Source organism: Juglans regia, chromosome 1 (genome assembly GCF_001411555.2).
Source record: "Juglans regia cultivar Chandler chromosome 1, Walnut 2.0, whole genome shotgun sequence".
In the NCBI taxonomy this organism is placed as follows: domain Eukaryota; kingdom Viridiplantae; phylum Streptophyta; class Magnoliopsida; order Fagales; family Juglandaceae; genus Juglans; species Juglans regia.
This window is the reverse complement of record NC_049901.1, coordinates 23,130,157-23,152,247: the sequence shown is the minus strand read 5'-3', so window position 1 is coordinate 23,152,247 and position 22,091 is coordinate 23,130,157. Positions and strand designations below refer to the sequence as shown.

Sequence of the window (22,091 nt, the reverse complement as noted above, 5' to 3'; positions counted from 1 at the left end):
TTAGTTATAGTGTTAGTATAACTATATTAGTATAACTATAATTATAGTCTATATTAAACTATTAATATTAGTTAAATAGTTATAGACTTATATATTAGTATAGCTATATAATATATTAGACTATATAATAGATTAATAGTATTAATATTAGTCAATTAGTATAGTTATATTATATATTTTAGTATTAGTTATAGTGATTTAGTATAACTATATTAGTATAACTATAATTATAATCTATATTAAACTATTAATATTAGTTAAATAGTTATAGACTTATATATTAGTATAGCTATATAATATATAAGTCTATATAATAGATTAATAGTATTAATATTAGTCTATTAGTATAGTTACATTATATATATTAGTATTAGTTATAGTGATTTAGTATAACTATATTAGTATAACTATAATTATAGTCTATATTAAACTATTAGTATTATTTAAATAGTTATAGACTTATATATTATAATATTAATATTAGTATAGCTAAATAATATATCAGACTATATAATAGTATTAATATAAGACTATTGGTATAGTTATAAGTTATATATTAGTATTAATTATAAACTATATATTTAATATTAGTATTAGTTATAAACTTTTAGTAAAATCTTTTAGTATTAATTATAAGTATAACTATAGTCTATAGTCTATATTAGACTATTAGTATTATTTATAAACTTATATATTAGTATTAACATTTAATGTAATAATTTATAAATTATAATATGAAATTATTTCATATATGAATATATATAATTATATATATTATATATAAAAATTTCACATATAAATTTATAATTTTATATATTAATATATATATATATAATATATTGCATAAAACTTAATAACTTATATATAAAAATTTTTTTTTTATATTTTTTTTATGAACCGGTCCGGTCCGGTCCGGTCCGGTTCCAAAAAGCCTAAAACCGGAACCGGCCGGTTTTAGGATTTTCGAAACCGGTCCGGTCCGGTCCGGTCCGGACCGGTTTTCCGGTTTAAAATTACACCCCTATTCAAGAGTCCAATCTGTCCAAATTCAAGTTTGAATTCTACAGCTCACAGGAGCACTATTTTTTTTGTTGCAATATGAGACTAAAAATGTTCAAAATGACATAGGAAAGATGTAAGCGAATTGAGGTTTGAACGTAGAGAAGATGAAAAGTGAATTGAGGTAGGAAATTGACAAAGTCACTCTTACTTTTACGGCCCTCTTGGAAGCAACAAATTACGATATACTAAAATACAGCATAGATATTCTTATTTCGACGTTTGCAGTTGGACTTGCTGTAATTCGTATCTTGATGTAAATTTATTGTATTGCATTCCAAATCAATTATTGTTAATCAAAATAAGAAAATATAGGTTATTATTTTGAAGCTGCATTTTGTTTTGAAAAGAAGTGAAGATTTGAGTGATAAAATCTTAAGTACACAACTGAGAGATTTAACATTTGAACTCATGAGAAATCTCATGTAATCAGTATCGTGTTCAAACATTATAATCAATTTGATGCTTTCATCTAAAAAAACAAAAAATGACATTTGATGGTTAGCAAATAAAGTAATATGTAGTGCTAGTCATACTTAATTTACATCAGTTAAGACATTTAATGTGTCACATTTTTCACCCCAATACTTTGTAGCCCAATCATGGTAGTGCATAATACCGTTTAAACAACAACACAATTGCGAACAATTGTGCATATAAAAAAAGAAATTACAAACATTTGTGAATCTAAAGACCTAGTATGGTTTGCTTTTATCATTTTTAAAAAAATTGTTTACATTTTAAAAAAGCTACGCTAACGAGTGATTAAAGCCAGACAATGTTAGAGAACAATAATATTCGAACATAAACGTAATTTTAAAATTTTGTCCTTAGTAAAAAATCAGATTGCAAATACTTGAGAAACCTAAAATTTCACACAATATCCTTTTATCAAATGTAAGAAATTATTGAAACATGTTAATAATACTCTGCCAATTAGATTAAAGTCAGATCATGTTAGAGAATAAAAGTGTTTGAATAAAACAAAATTGCAGAATATTTATTCTTATAAACTTATAAATTACAGATAATAATTGTAAACTTTAGAATTGACATTGTTGCGGCTTGTAGGCGGTAGGGGCGATCGGGAACATATTTGCGGATAAACGGATTTAATGGGTTTGGGATTTCAATATCAGTGTACTATCCATTTTCGGCTTCTTTGGCTTTGGTTAGAGAATTGAATTGTAGACATATTTCTGAGCAATTGAAATCAAATTGAAATTGGTTGGTTCTCGTTAACACATTAGCCATAATTAGGAGATTAAAGGGACAAGGTGTGCCGTTGAAGTAAGTTGAGGCTATAACAACTGCTATGAACGACAGTTTGAAAAATGTCTTACTCTTTTGTTTCAAAGGCAGAGATGCAGAAAATTGAAATGATTTAAGAATCCAATTTGTCCAAATTCAAGAGCTCATAGGAGCACCATTTTACTCTATTGCAACATGAGATTGAAAAGATTCAGAATGACATAGAGAAGATGCACAGTGAATTGAGGTCTGACATAAAGAAGACGCGCAGCAAATTGAGGTATGAAATCGACAAAATCACTCATGCTTTTAGGGTCTACTTAGTAGGAGCAAATTATGATATACTAAAATACTGCATAGGTACTTTTGTTTACATCTTTGCAGTTGGACTTGCTGTAATTCGTATCTTGATGTAAACTTGTTGTATTGGATTACAAGTTAATTGTTGTTGCTCAAAAGAAGAAAACATAGGTTATTCTATTAAAGCCGCCTATTATTTTAGTAAGAAATGAAGATTTGACAGATAATTCTCAAATATACAAGTGATAGATTTGACGCTTGACCTCATGAGAAGTCTCATGTATTTAGTATCGTATTCAGACTTTATAATCCATTTTATGTTTTCATCTAAAATAAAAAAAAATAATTGTTGATTAATAAATAAAATACTATCTAATGCTAGTCAGACTCAACTTACATTTGTTAAGACATTATATGTGTCACATTTTTTATCCCAATACATGGTAGCTCTGTTATGATAGAGCATAACACTTTTCGAATAACAACATTATTGTGAACAATTGTGCATGTAAAAAAATAAATTGCAGACATTTGTGAAACAAAAGATCTCGTAAAGTTTGTTTTTATCAATTGTAAGAAAAATTGTTTAAATTTTAATAATATTATGCTAACAAGTAATTAAAGCAAAACCACCATGTTTGAGAATAATATTATTTGAATATAAACACAATTTAAAAATTTTGTCCTTACAAAAAAACAAAATCACAAATCCTTGGGAAACTTAAAATCTCTCATAGTTTCTTTTCATCAATTGTAAGAAAATTTTTAAACCTGTTAATAATACTCTGCCAGTTAGAGATTAAAGTCAGATCATTTTAAAAAGTGAAAGTGTTCAAATAAAACACAATTACAAAATATTTATTCTTATAAAAAGATAAAATTACATATAATATTTGTAAAACTTTCGAATGACAGTTGCTACGGCTTATAGGCGAAGGGGCAATCAGAAACACATTTGTGAATAAGTGGATTTAGAGGTTTTGGAAAATTTCAAAGTCTATGTACGATCCGTTTTTAGCTTCTTTGGCTTCGATTTGAGAATTAGATTGTAGGCATATTTCTGAGCATGTAAAATTAAATGAAAATTAGTTGTTTCTCATTGACTTATTTACTTTAAGAGATTAGTGAGACAATTTGTGCCATGGAAGCAGACTGAGGCTATAATAGCAAGCATGAACGACGGTTTGAAAAATGTGTCTCACTCATTTGTTTCAAAGGTAGAAATGTAGAAGATTGTAATGATTCAAGAATTCAATCTGTCCAAATTCAAATTCGAATTATAGAGCTCACATGAGTATCATTTTTTTTATTGCAACATGAGACTAAAAAGATTCAGAATGACATAGAGTAAATGGCAATGAATTGAGGTATAACATAGAGAAGACGGACAGTGAATTGAGACATGAAATTGACAAAGTCACTCATACATATTTACGGTTAGACTTATTGTAATTTGTATCATAATGTGAACTTGTTATACTGCACTAGAAGTCAATTGTTATTGCTCAAAATGAGAAAATATAGGTTATTCTTTTGAAGCTCCCTTTTGTTTTGGAAAGTGAAGATTTGAGAGATAATTCCGAAGTACACGAATGAGAGATTTGATGTTTCACCTCATGAGAAGTTTCTTGCAGTTAATGTCGTGTTCAGACATTATAATCCATTTGATACTTTCATTCAAAAAAAAAGAAGACAATGAATGGTTAACAAATAAAGTACTATTTAGTTCTAGTCAGACTCAACTCATATCAGTTGAAACATTATATGTGTCACATTTTTCAGCCTAATACATGATAGTCCGGTCATGGTAAAACATAATATTGTTTGAACAACAACACAATTGTACATATAAAAAAATAAGTTGTAGACATTTGTTAAACTAAAGATCTCATATAGTTTGCTTTTATTAATTACGAAAAAATTGTTTAAATTTTAATAATGCTATACTAACGAGTGACTAACGCCAAACCATATTAGAGAATAATATTATTCAAACATAAACACAATTTTAAAACTTTTATCCTTACAAAAAAATCAAATTGCAGATATTTGTGAAACCTAAAATCTCACATAGTTTCATTTTACCAATTGCAAGAAATTGTTTAAACTGTTAACAATACTCCACTAGTTAAAAATTAAAGTCGGATTATGTTAGAGAATAAAATTGTTAAAACAAAATACAATTTACGAATATTTATTCTTATAAAAAGATGAATCACAGATATTAATTGTAAAACTTTTTTATCTCACATAGTTGTTTTCATCAACTGCAAAAAATTGTTACACTTTTAATAATATTTTCTCAATTAATTATTAAAGTCAGATTATTTTATAGATTAATATTATTTGAATAAAAACATAATTTTAAAAATTTGTACTTTACAAAAACAATTTGAAGACAATTGTAAAACCTAAAATATCACATAATTCATTGACATAAACTACAAAAGTTGTTTAAATTCTAACAATGCTTTGGCTATAAGAGATTTAAAATGTCAGGTTATGTTATAAAATAGAAGTGTTCGAACAAAAATATAATTGCAAAAACTTGTTCATTTAAAAAAATGAATTAGGCATATTTGTAAAACCTTAGATATCATATTAGTTACTTTAATCAATTGAAAAAAATTGTTTGAGCTTTTAACAATGCTCTGTCAATTAATAATACCATATTAGAACATAATATTGTTCAAACAAAAATGCATTTGCATAAATTTGTACTTATAGGAAAACAATTGTAGGCATTTATGAAACTTAATGTCTCAAATAATTTGTTTTGATCAACTATAAAAAATTATTTAAACTCTTAATAATACTCTGCTAGTAAGAGATTAGAACCAAACTATGTTAGAGAATAAAATTTTTCGAACAAAAATACAGTTACAAAATCTTGTATTTATTGAAAAATAAATTGCGGACAACTGTGAAACCTAAGATCTCACATTGGTTGCTTCCATCAACTGCAAAAATTTGTATAAGTTTTTAAAAATATTCTACCAATGAGTGATTAAAGTCAGTTCATGTTAGAGAATACTATTGTTCGAATAAAAACACAATTATAGAAATTTGAACATATTAAAATAAATTGCAAACATTTGTGAAAGCTAAGCTCTCACATATTTTGATTTCATCAACTATAGAAAAAAATTTAAGCTTTTAAATATGCTCTGCTAATGAGTGATTAAAGTTAGATCATCTAGAGAATAGTATTGTTCAAACAAAAACACATTAACTGCAAAAACTTGCACTTATAAAAAAATAAATTGTAAATATTTTTAAAACTAAATATCTCACATAGGTTGATTTCATCAATTGTAAAAATTGTTTAAATTTTTAATAATGCATTGTTGATTAACGATTAAAGTCAAAATATGTTAGATACTAATACTATTCAAACAAAAATATAATTCTCGAAGTCTGTAATTATAAAAAAAATTGTGAACATTTAGAAAATTTAAGATCTCACAAAATTTACTTTCATCAACTACAAAAATTTGTTGAAATTTTTAAATATGTTATGCTAATGAGAGATTGAAGTCAAACCATGTTAGAGAATAAAAGTATTCAAACGAAAACACAATTGTAGAAATTTATACTTAAAAATAAATAAATTACAGATATTTGTGAAATATAAAATCTCATATAGGTTACTTTCATCAATTGTAAAAGATTGTTTAAGTTTTTAACAATGTTATGCCAATGAACAATTAAAGTCAAGCCATGCAAGAGATTATTGTTCGAATAAAACACTTTTGTAAAGATGTGTGCTTATAAAAATAAATTGCAGACATTTTATAAACCAAAATTTTCACATGGTTTGCTTTCATCAACTCTAAAAAATTGTTTGAGTTTTTAAATATGCTCTTCTAATGAGTGATTAAAGTTAGAACATCTAGAAAATAATATTCTCCGAACAAAAACATAATTGCAAAAATTTGTTCTTATAAAAAAATAAATTGTAGACATTTGTGAAACTAAAGATCTCAGAAATCGCTCAGTCCCGATTTTTGTCCTAGCTACATGAAAATGCATAAGTTCATAATCATAATAGCTGATTTTCAAAGCAACATATCAATTACCACAATCCAAACCTGCAACCACCACGTCACCTGTTAATAGGAACGCCAACAACTAATGGCTAAGTTCGGGATGTTTCGTTCATCTAGAAAAGAGACTTTCATACTGTAAGTAATCCTCAGACTAACATTCGAAATAACTGTCGTTGGAAATTGTGAAATTGTGAATCATGTAGTCTGGTTGTGAATTGGCTAGATGCCATGTGAAGTGATGAGATTGTTATGCATTTTTTATATGGTAGTATCTTGTGAAGTGATGGAATTATGTGGAGTTTGTATTGTGGTTGTATGTCATATGAAGTGACAGGATCAAATTTGAAGTTTTGTTGTGATTATATGCCATGTGAAGTTATAGGATTATTTTACAATTTGATATGTAATTGTTTATTGTGTGCAATTTGTAATATGATTATATATCGTTTGAAGTGATGAGACTATTGTACAGTTTATGATGTGATTGTGTTAATTTATCATACGTTGAGTTAAGTGATATATAGATTGCGTATGACTATGTATAGTAATGTGTAATTAAAAATACATTTTGTAGTGATGTGATCCTAATACATTTTGTAACACCCTCTTCCCTAAGGTAACGAATGTCACGTACTTTCGTAAATAAAGTCAAACAATAAACTTGCATAATTAAATTAATCATTGTTTATTACATATAAGAGTTGATAAAATAAATCATGTCTTAAACAACATAACTAAAATTTTCAACCCAATTGAAATGGAAAAGACAGTCACACAATAAAGTCACTAAATTCTTAGTCTGGTTCTTCTAAGTTTGGTCTACCTACTCGTAATGATCATTATCTTCAATTGGGTGGTTAAAAATACGAAATTAAAATTAAAATGAGTCAAAGACTTGGTAAGAAATCCAAACGTAAGGTTTTCATATTGAAAATTTAAAATCATGACTAGTCATACTAATACTTATCCTATGCATAAGTTATCTTGATTTATCTGAATTAATTGACTAATTTAACTGTTCTGACTTATCTAACTTATCAACACACTTCACCATATATGTAAAGTTGTGCACTGACCCCCACATCCCATGACTGCAAGGGGAGCCACTGAGGTAGTATTCTAGCATACTCTAGTGGACTACGCTTGAGTTTGTGGATTGCACATCCACGCTAAATCTACATTTGTACCATGCATATAAATGACTATATAATTAACTTGATCTAATTTTATCTTGCACTTAAATTTAAGAAAGATGATGTATCTTATACGACATGAGATATATGATATACATAATAATATAAATAACTGTAAAATATTGAATCTGAACATGATGTAGAAAATTAAGATACAAAGTGTGCAATGATGAATGACATGCATGCATAAATCATAACGTGATATACAAAAATTGGCTATAAAAGAACTAGCTTTAATAATAATCTATCTAATCTAATTAACATATACTAATCCTAATTTATGATCAAGCTACTTACATCGTTGCGTTGTTTCCTGGGTTTCACTTCGTAGCTTGACACTTATACGAAGTACGAATAATAACTAACGCTTCTAGAAAAACATGTCGAATATTCTACTTAATTAAATAAATATATATTAGCTAAGGAAATTCAATCTAATTGAATATTCAGTTATATACTGAAATTAATAACTACTAGTATCATATAATTATTTAAATAATAATATCATATCTAGTCTTTCAAACATAATCTAGTAAGGAACATATTTTATCTAAATCTATTAAATAACGGTGGAAATATTTAGTTCATAAAATAGATTTAATATTACTTAATATTAAAATTCTTGTAAACGATTATTATAGTCAAATAATAACTTAATATTTAATAATATATTTTAAATCTCTTAAATATTTTTTGTAAAAGTAAAGTTTATAGGCTAACATATTTATTCAATTTAAAACATAATATTAATATAGTTTATAGAAATATATAGAACCGAACGTAACAAAAAGTTTGAGCCAAACATAAGATACAAGTCTAAATTAATATCCATTCCACATAAACTCAACTCAAAACATAAGAAATCAAGCCCAGCCCTAGTTGAAGACATAGGCCTCGTTTGGATAGTGAAAGTGTCTCATCTCATCTCATTTCATCATTATAGTTTTTTCAAATTTTCATACAAAATATAATAAAAATTCAATTTTTTCAATTCTCAAAACAATAATAATATTAAAAAATAATATTCTAAAAATATTTTATTCAACTTTCAACTTTCATCTCAACTTAACTCATTATCCAAACGATACCATAATTTACCATGGCTTACATTCAAAATGCAGCAACGTAATAACCCATAAAAATAATTTTCAATATGTTGTATGGAAAAGCTACATGGAAAAAGATTAAATGGTATTTAAGTAAAAGTATTTAATGTGTGACTGCATTTCTAGAAGGCTAAAACAAGGAAAGTTTGCTTTCAAAAACACAAAAGAATGGGGCCAAAACTTATCGAGGGAGAAGAAACGTGCGATTGAACCAAAGATGGCCGTATCCAAAAATTACGGTGGCGTCCAAGATCAACAACGACAAAGGTGATGAGAGAGTACTTAGAGAGATGAACTATTTGTTGCCGTCAAGTTAGAGAAAAAAAACACGTGGAAGAAAGAGGAGAAAGAAGAGCTCGTCGGGGCCTACCGTAGCGTCGCAAGGTGACAGAGGGTGATTACTTGCCGGTTTATGTGGTTGTTGGCGTATTTTGTGATGGCTCCCAGTGGTAGCTTCCAACGAGGGAGAGAAGGGCTAGCATTCTCTTTTTTGGAATGGGAAAACAAGGGACTTTTATGTTGGTTGTTTATGATGGCTACGACTTGGCTTTGCGTGGAGGAGCATGTGGTGGAGAAAGAAAGCTATAGCGTGGTGGCGTTGGTCTTCTTGGTGGGTGTTGTTTCTGCCGTGAGAGTGGCGGATGTGTCGTCGCACCACAAACACTTGCAAGAACTAATACAAATTCTTCATGCTCAATGGCTAGTGCTCGTTCGTGTGGTGCGACCTGAGAGGATGAGATGCCTGCATGGGGAGATGACAGTACGTGCAGTAGGTTTTACACCATCATCGTAGGCTGTTTGAGGCAGTGCAAGAGGTGTCGTCGTGAGGTTGTTGTGTGGTTGCTAAAACATAGGTGTTTAACTGAGCGGTTTACAGTGCAACCGTGGTTTGTTCTCCGACCTGGCTGGGGCGACATGTGTTGTGGCTAAGGGAAGAGATAGGGGTGAGCGCCGACTTGTAAAGGCTCAGATCCGACTCCCTCTTGTGTAGACTCCAAGTCTGATTTGGCTTTCAATTTTGGGTTTTTTTTTTTAACTTCATAGCCCATTTTATAAAAGAATTTTTATTGGCTTTCAAATTTCATCTTTCCAAATAATTAAAAACTAAAACTAAATCATTCACTGTTAATTTACTTCTATACTAATAACTAACTTATTTTTATACTAAACTTATACTATAATGTCTAATTATATGTTATCATACTATAATATTACATATTATTTTTAGTGTCTAATTATATATTATTATAATATAATATTACATGTTATTATATTATACTATTATTTCACTTATTGATAACTTATTTCTATATTAGACTTATTTCTAGTGTCTAATTATATATTATTATATTTTAGTAAATTAGTATTATGTGTTATTAACTTATTATACTAGACTTACTAGTTATTTTTATACTAGTGTCTAATTTATTTCTATACAAGATTTATACTATAGTGTCTAATTACACGTTATTATACTGATGTCTAACTTATTTCTAACTTAATTATATATTAAAATTTCTATTGTTAAATTACATGTTATTATACTTTAGTATATTAGTATGTGTTATTAACTTATTTTTCTAGACTTATTTAAATACTAGTGTCTAACTTATTTCTATATTTGATTATGTATGCTAGTAATACTATATTTACATATACTAATTATTATTAGTTTATTTATATTATAGTATAAGTATATTATTTTATAATAATTAACTCATACTAGTATATTATTGAATTTAAATATATAAATTCTAGTTATATAACTATATAACTATACTATTATATATGAATATATAGATAAATACATATTTTTATAACATATGTATAATATTGAAGTTAGATTCAAAGTAGAAGTCGGAATCGGATTAGATCGGACTCAGAGTCATTTCAATGACTCTGTTTTATCGGAATCAAATTCAGAGTCGAGTTTTCAAGTTTTTGCTCATCTCTAGAAAGAGACGTGGAGGAGCTTGGGTCATGGCTTGAGGCACTGGTGTGGCAACCCTAGTTTTGTGATGAAGGGGATGAACGTATAGTAACCCTAGCTATAGTAGGGAGGAAAAGAGTTGTGATTTCAACATGGGTAAATCGGCAATCTAATAGTCGCAACTCAAAATATACTTCATACATTCAAATAACTCAAAATATTCTCAATGGGACCCACAAACCCACTTCAATCGCTACTCATAACTATTCACAAACATTCTATAATATTTATCACTATTAAATATAAATAAAAAATAAAATCACTATAATATTTATCACTATTAAATATAAATAAAAAATAAAATTACTATAATATTTATCACTATTATATATAAATAAAAAATAAAATCACTACAATATTTATCACTATTAAATATAAATAAAAAATAAAATCACTACAATATTTATCACTATTATATATAAATAAAAAATAAAATCACTATAATATTTATCACTATTATATATAAATAAAATCATCATTAAAAAAAATAATCATTGATGGGACCCACACATTTTTCAATTATCTATCTAAAAGTCAACAACTAAACATACTTCATACGTCCAAACAACTCAAAATACTCTCAATGGGACCCACAAACTCACTTCAATCTCTACTCATAACTATTCACAAACATTCTTAACGCTTCTCAGGTGTTCTCACTACCCAAACGTAGCCAGAAATCACCATGAAGACAGTATAAAGGGTGGAAGACTTCCAATGAATAAAATCACATTTAAAAAAAAATAGATCTATATGTATACATACATATACACAAGTCGAAACCCTAGTGAAGGAGGTAGACGCGCATAGGCTTAAAATAGGGGTTTGGATTTTGGGTAACCGGCTTGGGCCTTTTCTATGGGCCTTAGGTCTTGGTCTTTAAACATACATACATGGATTAGATCCATTTTAATGGGTTGTGTCATGTAGTAACCTGGCTCGATATTAAATTCGATATTGAGTCCAATTTATTCGATAGTATTTTTTGGACTTATAAATAAATTGTTGGGCCCAATACTAATAAAATAGGACCCCCTTGTCCATAAATATTAATTGGGTTTAAACCAAATTATCAAGCCCAATAAAAAAATCCATAATTTATCACATAAATTTCTAGGCATTTGATCTATTCAAAATTATCTAATAGATTGAAATGGGGTTTACAAATATGGCCCATCAAGAGTAATTTACGTCCAATAAAATTATCATTATAAATATTAAATCGGGTCGTACACATTTGTATGCTTTTGGCATGGCTAAATGGTATGATTTTGGATAATATTATGAGGTTTTTTTGGTAGAGAGTTGCTATGCATCAACAACTATTTGGATCCCACACTACACAATTTTTATTTTTTATTTCTTTTATGTCAGACCCTCATCTACATCTCTCTCTCTCTCTCTCTCTCTCTCTCTCTCTCTCTCTCTCTCTCTCTCATTCTACGTCTCTCTCTCTCATCAAGCTCTCTCACTGCTCAGGTCTCTCTTTGACCTCTCTCTCTCTCCCCTCAGGCTCTCACTCTCCTCAAGGTCTCTCTCTGATCTCTCTCTCTCTCCTTAAGCGCTCTCTCTCTCTCTCTCACACTTCAAATTGTCGGTTGATTCAACGAGGAGGGAAAAATTTTAAATGTAAAATCGATTGACATGTAGGGTGTGGGATATGAGATTTAATATAGTGGCTTATGACAATATTTTCTCTTTTTTGCAACCAACAATTTGTTATGGAATATCACACCATTTGAAACTTAGGTAGAAATGTGCTTTCGCTATAATGTTGCTTTCGTTTACGTTGCGATCAATGAGTTAAAGAATTTGTTGTTCTGTTGGATGAGTCTTCTATATAGACAATATTTAGCTTCTGTATTTATTTATATCAATATTGTGAAACTATTTACACACTTTGCTTGTAATATATATGACATGAATTTTTTTCAAGTTTTCATTTTTGGATTTTCAGATTCGTTTGCCATAAATTTTGTTGCTGTTGAAAATGATCAATTATAAAAAAAATGAGGAATCAAGCACATGCCCAACAATTAGTGTACATTAAATGTATGGTAAACATTTTTTCGCTTTTTTTTAAGTAATGATAAATAGATAGTACTTTTTATTAATGGCGAGGAAGTCCAGAGATTGCATAACAGTCCCACATAATGCGAATTACAGAAATCATTGGTTTTTAACTGATGATACATGACCCCTAAAAATTATTTGAATTTAATGGCTTAAATTTTAGATTTTGAAGAAGCATATATATATATATATATATATCATATTAACTTTGATGTCTATTCAATAGCTAGCCACATCCAAAGTTTGTCATTCCTATTATTTAAAAACAATGTGTCACGTTATATAGGTTAATTCTTTAACATCATACCTTAAAATATTTATATGATATTGAAGGGACAATGTGGCTCACTTTTGATGACTCGATCTTTTCAAATTGAGAGTCAATTTGATCTTATTTATATATTTCAGATCCAAAATATTAAATGGAATCAGTCAAATTGAGGCTACATTTGTATGTTGAGATGAGTTAAGTTGAGTTGAGTTGTGAATAATAATATTTAATGGGTGTCATTGAGATGAGTTTAATTTTTTTAGGTTGAGACGAATTTAACTTTTTAGGTTGAAATGTATGAATTAGGTTGAGATGAGTTTAATTTTTTTATGGAAAATTGAAAAAATAGTGGATTCTATCAATGATTGGTTTTAGATGAATTGAGAGAAGTTGAGTTTAGTTCAACAACCAAACATAGCCTAATCTGATTCAATGTTTCATGTCTTGTATAAGATGAATGTTAGTGTTCACAATGAATAAGTGTCACGAGATGGTTTTCTTAATAGAAACCTTGCTACAAAAGTCAAAGCTAGAAGGGTTACGAAGGAAGTTAGGTTTTGAAGGATGACTAGGGGTGGATCCGATAGGAAGGAGTGAGGGTTTGACAATTTTGTGTAAACAACATGTTAATTTAGAACTTCATAATTTTTCTACAAGACATATTAGTGGTTGGGCCAGTGTAGATAATCAATCCAAGAAATAGTTTTGGACATGTTTTTATAGATACCCTGAGACTAGTAAGAGACCTTTGTCATGGGAATTATTATCAACAATCAAATCAGGAGGGAATGTACCATGGTGCATTACATGAGATTTTAATGAGATTCTGTGGAACAGGGAAAAGGTGGGGAGGGTGAGTAAGACCTGAGACTTAGATGGTAAAATTTAGGAAGGCTTTAGAGAATAATCAATTATTTGACCTGAGATATATATAGGATCCTTTTACATAGAGTAACAATTAGGAGGGGGAAGGTTTCATAAAGGAAAGATTGGATAGGGTTATTGCCAACGTAGAATAGAGAGACGTGTTTTCAAACAGTAAAATAGAAGGTTTAATGGCAAGATGCTCAGACCACATACCTTCACTTATGTCATGTAAAGGGAAGTGGCAATCATGGAGAAGAAAAAAAAGGTAATTTAGATTTGAAGCTAGCTAGCTCAATGATGAAGAGTGTGCAAGAATTATTGAAAATGAGTGGAAGGTCAAAGCTAGATCAGTTGCAGCTATGGCTAAGGTTTAGTAGTCTCTAGTGCAGTGTAGTGAGGCACTAACAAGGTGAAATAGAAGAAGAGCACTGGTGAATGAAGCTACTATATGAGAAAAGTCTAATATGTTAAAAGGTTACTAGAAGAAGAAGGCTCTGGTAATGTGGTAGAAATTAAGCAATTATAGAGGGAAGTTGGCAAATTATTAGAGGAAGATAATAAGAAATGGAGACAGAGGGCCAAGAGCAATTGTTACAAAAAGGAGACAGAAATACTAGATTCTTTCACACTTGTGCTACATAAAAAAGGAAGAATAATAGCATAATGAAGATATGTGAATCTCATAATCAATTTAGAACAAGAGAGGCTGGGTATAATGAAATGTTTTCACGATCACTATGTGGAGGTTTACAGATCTTCAAATCCTGAAGATGGGGTAGTTATGGAATGCTTAGGTGAGGTGGAAAGTAGAGTAACAGAAGCAATGAACAACAAAATGCAGAAAGAGTTTACAAGAGCTAAAGTAGAAGAAGCACTCAAGGATATGACCCCTCTAAAATCCCCAAGACCTGATGGGTTTGGGGCTTATTTCTACCAATCTTATTGAAGTTTGGTGGGTGATGAGGTAAGCAAGGTTGTTCTTGATTTTTTAAATGGAGGAAGGTTAGATAAATCCTTAAATGGAACACATATAGTCTTGATTCCTAAAAACAAAACTGATGAGGGGGTTGGAGAGTATAGGCCTATTAGCCTATACAATGTTTTGTATAAATCATTGCAAAAACAGTAGCTAATAGGCTTAAACACGTTCTGCCTGAGGTGATTGCCCATAATCAGAGTGATTTTATCCCAGGAAGACTCATAACAGATAATATAGTTACAACATATGAAGTTTTACATTCTATGCAATCTAGACAAAAAAGGAAAAAGGGTAGCATGATAATTAAATTAGACATGACAAAAGCGTATGATAGAGTGGAGTGGAAGTTTTTTAGGGATATTATGAAAAAATTGGGGTTTGGAGAGAAGTGGATAGAACTAATAATGTAGTGTGTAAGTATTGTCCATTACTCAATTCTAATAAATGGACAACCAGGAGATGTTATTAATCCCACAAGAGGGCTAAGACAAGGGGATCCACTATCCCCCTATCTTTTCCTTTTGTGTGTTGAAGGTCTCATTGCTATGATTAATAATGCATAAAGACAAGGGTAGATCAAAGGGCTTTCAGTAGCAAGAAAGGGAACTAGATTAAATTATTTACTTTTTGGAGATGATTGCATCATGTTTTGCAAAGCAACTATAGAAGATTGGGAATGGTTGATGAAACTGTTGGATATTTATGAAAGGTCATCAGGACAAAGGCTGAAACTACAGAAAATCTCAATAGTTTTCAGTGAAAACACAAGAATAGATACCAGAGAATTGATACGAAGAAATTCAGGGGCTAGAGCAATTGGAGATTTGGAAAAATATTTACGTTTACCCACAATGGTGGACATATCTAAGTACAATTATTTTAGGGTCTTTAAGGAAAGAATATGGAATAAGATTCATAATTGGAAGAATATGCTTTTGTCACAAGCAGGGAAAGATGTACTCATCAAATCAATCCTTTAAGCAAATACCAACATATTCTATGAGTGTGTTTAAGTTTCCAAAAAGATTGTGTACAGAAATCTCATCTCTACTGTCAAAGTTTTGGTGGGGTAATCTGGATCAGGAAAAGGTAGGGGAGTCGAAGAGTATAAGTGGGTTGGGCTTAGGGACATAGATTATTTTAATCAAGCTTTGTTGTCCAAGCAGATATGGAGACTCAAAAATAATCCTCACTCTCTGACTGTAAGGATAATGAAGGAAAAGTACTACAAAGATGAGAACATTTTGAAGGCAAGGTTAGGGACATGCCCATCTTATCTTTGGAGGAGTATTTGGGGGTCAATGCCTCTGGTTAAAGCAGGTATGAGATGGAGAGTTGGAAACGGGTAAAAATTAGGATATAGGAGGATAATTGGTTGCCTACTCAAAATACTTTTCACGTGTAATCACCAGTGAAGGTTCTGGACCAGGATGCAATTGCTAGTGAGCTGATTAATCACCTTGATAAGAGTTAAGATGAAGAGCTAATCCACCAAGTGATGAATGAAGAAGAAGCAAGAACCATATGTAGTCTACCTCTAAGCAAGTTAGGATCTAAAGATAAACTAATTTGGGGGATGAGCAGAAATGGAATGTTTAGTGTAAAGAGTGTATATTGCTTAGCAGTACAGAAGAAGAAGCAGATTGTGGGAGAGCAATCAGACATTAATCGAGCTAAACCAGATTGTCAAAGCATATGGAAGATGAGAGTGCCACATTCAGTTAAGATTTTCATCTGGAAAGCAATTAATAAGACAATACTCACGAAGAGAAATCTATTTTATAGAAGAGTAACTGACTCAGCCTTATGTCCTATTTGTGAGCAATCAAAGGAAACAACATGTCATGCATTGTGGAGCTGTCGGGCTGCATCTGATGCCTGGGCAGAACAATTACGTGTTCTACAAAAGTGGAATAGTGCAGAGGAAGATTTCAGTCGTGTATGGGAGAGACTGTCCTCAGGTTTATATATGTAGAAGCTGGGAGAGGTAGTGTGTGTTTTAAGGAAAATATGGTTTAGGAAAAATAAGTTCGTATTTGAGAGGAAATATGAGAGTCCAAAGATGGTGTACAACAATGCCCTATATAAGTATGAAGAATTCCAACAGGCTCAAGAAGAAGCTTATCTTGTAGTAGATATAGAACCTGCTCCAGTCAGAAGAGAGGGTAGATGTCAAAAACTAGAGAGATGGTAAAAGTCAATTGGGATGCTGCATTTGAAGGAGATACTTGCAAAATGGGTGCAGGAATAGTAGTCAGGAATTATGATGGTGATTTGATAGCAACCTTATGCAGGGCCCAACTACATGCTAACCACCCAGTATTAGCTGAAATTTGTGTCTTGTGGATGGCTCTAATTTTCTGCATAGAGATCGACCTTACTAAGGTAGAGTTTGAAGGGAATGCTCTTGCTGTAGTTAGAGAAGTTAGTAGTACAGAGATAAAATGCTCTTGGTATGGTCAGTAATTGAAGATATTATGTAACGCCTCATATTTTTAGTGTATTTGTAATTGAAGGATTATTTGTTATTAATTTAAAATTTGATTATCTTGTTTTAAATTTTCAGATTTTAGTGGGTTTATTTTTATAATTTTTAATTTGTGAAAATTAAATTTGACATGTTTCCTTAATATTAATTATTGTTATGCATTTAATTTTCTTTTCATATTAAATTAACTTATTGTTGGGTTTAATTATTTATTTTCATTTTAATCACTACGTTTGAATTATTTATTTTACTTGTTGTTTTGAAATCGTTTATATTGGATCATTTTTGTAACCCAAGATGTGGGGATTGGACCTCATTTCTTTCCCTACATTTTCTTTATTTCTTTCTTCTTTTCTTTTATAACCCAAGATGTGGGAATTGGACCTCATTTCTTTCTTTCTTCTTTTCTTCCCTGGCCTCTTCTCGCGCGCACGACTCTCCCCCTCCCTCTCTTCGTCCGTTCCTTCATCCACCCAGCCTCGCCGCCTCGCGTCGCCGTGCGCGACACCGCCTGGCCCACCGTCCTCCCTAGCCACCGGCGACCACCCCCCTGTAATCTCAGCCCCAACCGCGCCGCCGTTAGCTCCCACGCGCATCACCAAGCCGCGTCACTCCTTGCGCTGCTGCGCCGCCGTCGCACTACCTCCGGCCATCATTTTCTCACCACATCATCCTCGACCTCCTAGCAACCCAATGGACCCAACCCCACCTCTGATCTGTCATCGGTGAAGTCGCACCATCAATATTTTCCGTTTTGGGTATTTTAGCCTTCGACCGCCCTCTACACCGCCACCCACGACCAACCATTAGCTTCACCGACATCCCTAAGCCATACCCTATCAATCTTGGGTCTTCGTTTACACCCGTTCAAAAATGGATTTTTGAGACCCATGGCCACAGTGCTTTTGACACTATTTTGTTGCTGCGTTGCCGCTTCTAGCACCTCCGTGATATTTCTAAAATTATATTATAGCATTGTAAGTATTTTCCCAAAGACTTTTGAGATTTAAATGTATTTCTGCGCTAATTTATATTTACTGTGAATTGGTTGGTTGTGCCGTACTGAGTCCGAAAAGTAAGGGGGTCGGTTGGATTGGATGATGGAGTTCGTGTAATTGATTTATGATGTGAGATTTATTGGTTGTTTCGGGTTTATATATTGGTGTCTTGAGGTTGACGTTGGTTATGGTGAATATTGATAATTTTAGAAAGTCATGATATATTTTGAGATTATGAGGGTTTTAAGTTTTGAGGAATTAAAATAGGTTATTTTAGAAGTTTAAGCTTAAATATCGAAATACGTGATTGCTTGGAAACTTACAGAAATTACGTGGTTATTTTTTATAGGTGACGATTTATAGTCGACTCAACATTTTTTTGAGGAAATGTTTGAAAAGTTAAGAAGTCCAGGTAAGCGGGGTTCCTATGCTAGGTTTTTATACGGATTATTGAGATTGAGGTTGACTTTTTAAAAACTCTGCATATTTTGTGATGAAATGAAAACTTGAGAAAAATCAACTTCGGTCGTTTATTTGCATCACTCATGAAATCTGTACGAAAAAAGAGAAAATGTTTTCTGACATGCATTGTGTAGACATGATCAATATTTGACATGTTTCTGAAATAAGCAAAAGAGCGAATATAATATCATTGAGATTTTTATGCATGTGATATGAAATGATTGGATCTGTTTTTGATCAAATGGAAATGATATGAATATGTTTTGCACGTGTTTTGATATGATATGGATATGATAAAACTTTGGCATACTTATCTGTTCTGAATATGGTTCTTATATGATGATACTAGTTCACGTGATATGGTTGGTACCACCATGATATGATATGATATGATATGAGTGCACCTACTTTGGAAACAAAGTGGTCTTTTTACGTGTTCTTTCCTGTGTGCACACTCGGGGCTTCGAGATTGAAAAATGGGAAGTTCACCACATGATACTGCCTGGTTTGGCCACCGGGGATAGCACAACCCTACCACGGAGGTTAAACATAGTATATGATACGATATGATAAGATGAAGATGTTCAGTTATGTTATGCCAAAGCGTTTTTGAATATGACATGGATCCTTAAAAATGAATTGTTGTTTTTGAGTATGAAAAGATTGAAAAATCGCTCTGATTTTCTGATAACACGTTTTTCTAAGATCTGCATATAAAAATAAAATGTTTTTTTTTCTGCATACTGAACTTTCTGAAAAGGCTCATGTTTACATACTAGTATATGTTCTCTGCTTACTGAGTTGTTGATAACTCACCCCCTCTTATCTCCAATATTTTTAGATGATTTTTGGATATTTCAGCTGATGATCGGGACTATGAAGAATTGGGTGAGATGACTTAAGAATAGTGGATTAAGAATAAAAAACTTTAGATGAATATTGATGATTTTTTATAATTGTATTGTTGAAATGTGAGTTTAAGTGACATGTAGAGGATTTGGTAATTTTGGAGATTACTGTATAGAAGACTTTATATACGAATATGTGTGGTTAATTAAATTTGAAGTGTTCACTTTGGATTTGGAACTTTTGGAAGTGTATTAGCAATGTTGGAATTTGATTATCAGATGTTTTGAGTTAACTCTCCGGACCCTCGAGGTCGGGGCATTACATATTAAGATTGTTTTCAGAGACAAACCAACATGGAAGCTGCAGTACACACCTGGATACATGAATAAGGTAGCTCACCAGATAGCTAAGTTAGAATTAAAATATGAGAGTGAGAAAATATGGTTGGAAGAAGGGACTTCTAAAATATAAAAGTCGCCGATCGTGACTTTTCGGCACCCAATAGCCAACACGAGCCCCACCAGGAGGTTGCCCAGCCGCTGATCTACACGACCACCAAATGTGGCCCCAATCGGAGTGGAGCATAGCCCGCACACACGGATCAAAAAATCCGAAACTTGTCGACGTGTGGCCCTCACGCACCACCAAGATCGACCGTCAGTTTTCCCTCTTGCTGCCTTTTTTGTGCACTGTTTTTTCCTTTTTACAGTGTTTTTACAATGTAGTTTATTTTTATCTTGTCTTTATTTTCAAGAAAACAAAAAACCCAAAAACATTGTAACTTCGGACTTAGGTCCGAAGGGTGTTGTCCCCCCTCCGGTTAGGCGGTGATGATGTGGTTGTTTTTCTCCATACTCCGATTAGTCGGGTATGGAGTTTTGTTACTTGGTTTACTGCAAACTTTGTCGTGGATAGAGTTGTGCTATCTCTTAGACTTCGGTCTTTAGAGATTTGTCGTCTGGACTAGATCATGTGTAACACCCCGCTTAAAAAAAAAGAAGACATTTTAGAATTTTTGGGGAGCAAGTGTGCTACTACTAAACTTGAACTTAATAACTCTTCTTTTTAACAACGCGCCAGATGCAAAAGTTTTCATAAATAAAACGAACTTTAATAAATACATAAAATCTAAAATAGTGTCTGCAGAAGCACTTATTAAAAAAAAATATGAAAGTCTCACGTGCTTATTAAAATTATTTATTTAAACCTTAGACCATAAAACTAATTATAACATAATTTGTCTAGGCCTCTGCCTCGCCTCCAGGGGTCAAGTCCTGTCCTACAGTCTCATTCTCATAAATGTCATCACCTGGATGGTTTAAAAACATGAAAATAGACTAAAATAAGTCGAAGACTTAACAAAAAATCCATCACAGCGTAAACATAATAAACATAAGATTTTCATAAAAGTTTTCATGCTGAGGGCTTAAAAATTCATGACTGTTCATACTAATACTTATGCTATGCATGACTAATTTACCTGGATTAACTGACTGACCTGACTTAACTGACTGATCTGACTTAGCTGACTGGCCAACACATTTAACCCTGTGTTGGAGGTTGTGCATTGGCCCCACGTCCCGCTGCTGCAAGGGGAGCCGCTGATAGTATTATGGCATACTATGGTGGACCACGCTTGAGTCCATGACTTGCACATCCACCCTGATCTGAACTGCATTGGTACCATACATCTGAATGACCATCTAATTAATTGATCTTACTTATCTTGCAATTGAACTGAAGATAGCTTACGTGTCTTATACACATGAGATGCATGGCATAATATATACATAATTATAATTTTTGAATTTGAACATGATGCGGAATGACATGATCGTATGCTATACTGGATAACATGTTTGCATATGACATGAGTGGTACATAAATAATGGTTGTCAATGAACTGGCTTGAATAATACTTATATATAAGCTGAACTGTGATGATCCTAATTTATGATCAAATTACTTACCTTGCAACGCTAATCCACTATTTTCAGCACATAGTCGGTCGCCTATAAAATAAATACGAAATTTTTCATAAATTTCTAATTAAACCTGTGACTTTATTAAAAACCTAAACTACTAAAATAGTTTATATTTCCCAAACCTAGATTCTTCCTAACACTAAAATATTCTCATCTTTTAATCATAAATAG

General features: G+C 31.4%; 1 pseudogene; it reads left to right on the top strand.

The window, feature by feature from the left end:
• The first annotated feature begins 1,546 nt into the window (after positions 1-1,546).
• Positions 1,547-2,726, top strand: LOC118348507 (annotated as a pseudogene).
• The last annotated feature ends 19,365 nt before the right edge of the window (positions 2,727-22,091 follow it).